This window comes from Aplysia californica, unplaced genomic scaffold, assembly GCF_000002075.1.
Source record: "Aplysia californica isolate F4 #8 unplaced genomic scaffold, AplCal3.0 scaffold00515, whole genome shotgun sequence".
NCBI lineage: Eukaryota > Metazoa > Mollusca > Gastropoda > Aplysiida > Aplysiidae > Aplysia > Aplysia californica.
In genome coordinates, this window is record NW_004797785.1 from 499,377 (window position 1) to 501,488 (window position 2,112).

General features: G+C 40.9%; 1 protein-coding gene across 1 annotated transcript in view; it reads right to left on the reverse strand.

Moving 5' to 3' along the window:
• The window catches only part of LOC106012808, a 47,974-nt gene that overhangs the window by 26,464 nt on the left and 19,398 nt on the right, over positions 1 to 2,112 (reverse strand). The window lies entirely within an intron of this gene.

Sequence of the window (2,112 nt, forward strand, 5' to 3'; positions counted from 1 at the left end):
ATCAAGGCACCCCAAAATAGCGGGTCACAAGAGAGTGACAAACATACAAAAGAAGTAGAGGAAAATGACAATAGTAAGGATCAGGAAAAAAAAAAGCAGTAGTTCCCTGTTTATAGATCAGGCACAGTTATGAGCGTGACATGAATCAGCCCATTTACAATTCTACTATGCTTGAACAAGAAATGTCCCCCCTTTGGGAATGGCCTAAAGACACTGGAGTCGGTGGCACTGCCCCGGGGAATGTAAGAGTTTTACGGCACTTGCAACACAATAAGGTCATATAAATAGCGAAGGTTAAAGGCGTTGCAAGAGAGTAACATACACACAAAAGAAAAAGGAGAGATAAGAACGATAGATGTTTGATAGGAAAGAAGAAAAAACCCACACCAGAGCACCCGCCAACCACACACGGACGGAAGATATTTGACAAAATGATATGTGTCACGACGTAATGAAATCAAACGCTCATCAGTTTTTGGTATCAATTTAAAGCCTGTTCATTTGCCTTCGTTTTTGGTGAAAATAATATACATCTATGTTGAATCATCATCATCCAGTGCCAGATAGATCTGCGACAGACATCGGCGATCATGGTTCTCCATTCATTCCTTTGCTCGGATGCTCTCAAAAGAAGCTCTATGTTGAATAGAAGTAGAAATATTTCCATTTGAAGGAAGTCAAGAGTCGCCTGGTTTCAAAGGTAAAATTAGCGAGAAAATGGCTTCTAAAGTTTGGCAACTTCCATAGCCTGGGAGTCCTTGGAAACTGAAAATTTACATTTTTTGTGCCTTTAATCAACGTTTTTCAGTAAAATCCACACATAAATGTGTTTTTAAATGGACATAAAAGGTGTTGAGCCAAAAATAGAAAATAAGCATTGGCAAATTTTTTTATTTTTTTTTAAATGCTGATTTCTTTGATTTCATTTTTTTGACGAGCGCATGATTTCATCCCCGATGCCTCACATTTTATAATATGTTATATATTATATATACAAGTATACATTGTGTATATGTATAGTATCAAAGATCCTACACTACAACTGCAAGACAGTTCACTCCACTCTTTGAGCAACTACAAGTACAAAAAACGTCCTCAAATCGCCGGTGGCGTCACCTGGGAGTTTACGAGCACGTAATGGCAGACATCTGACTATGGAAGCACAGGACATAGAAGAGGGTAACATTGCTACTGTGGCCGAGCGGTTAGTGCGCTCGTCTCCGAAGCGGAAAGTGCAGGTTCGAGCCTTTGTTTGGACACGGATTTTATATATTTTTTTTTCGCCCCCTCCTGCCCACCCAGCAGTAATGAGTACCTGACTTCGAGTTGGGGAAGTAAAGGCGGCGTGAAAAGGAACTGGCCACCATACCACAATATGCCGAAGGCCCAGGAAGTTGTCTCACTAACAAGGCAATCTCCAATTTACGTTGTTTCACAGCAGTTTCATGCAACAAAAATTTGATGGCTGACTGTTATTATTTATTTTTTTAGTAGAGGTCTTACAGCACTCGCAACTGCATAAGGTCATATGAGCGCCAGAAGATTAGATGTGTTACAAGAGAGTAACAAACATACAAAAGAAAGGGAGATAAGGGCGACAGATGTTTGATAGGAAAGAAGAAGGAAACCACACCAGAGCACCCGCCAACCACCCACGAATGTTATTTTGAACAAGATGAACGTAGCAATATGTGAAACATCGGAGCACAGTAGAATTGTAACTGGGCTGATTCATTAATGTAATGCTCATACTGTGACGGAACAACATAGGGGGAACTTATGCTTTTTCTTTCCTCATCCTTACTGTCGTGATTTTTCCTCTACTTCTTTTGTATGTTTGTCACTCTCTTGTGAACTGCTATTTCCGGGGCGCATTGATAGTCGAAGCAGACTTTGTGCTGTTGAGGCTAGAGTGGTGAGCAGAGTAAGCCTGATTCACCATTTGGACTTCTCTGTTGTCAACCACCCCTTGACGCTCATATGACCTTTTGCAGCTGCGAGCGCCGTGAAACCTTACTAAAACAAACAAAAAGTTGATGGTATAAACTGTGTGACTGGGGACTGGGTTTTTTGTTTTGTTTTTGTTTTGTCGCGTTTTATCTTGGGCTTGGG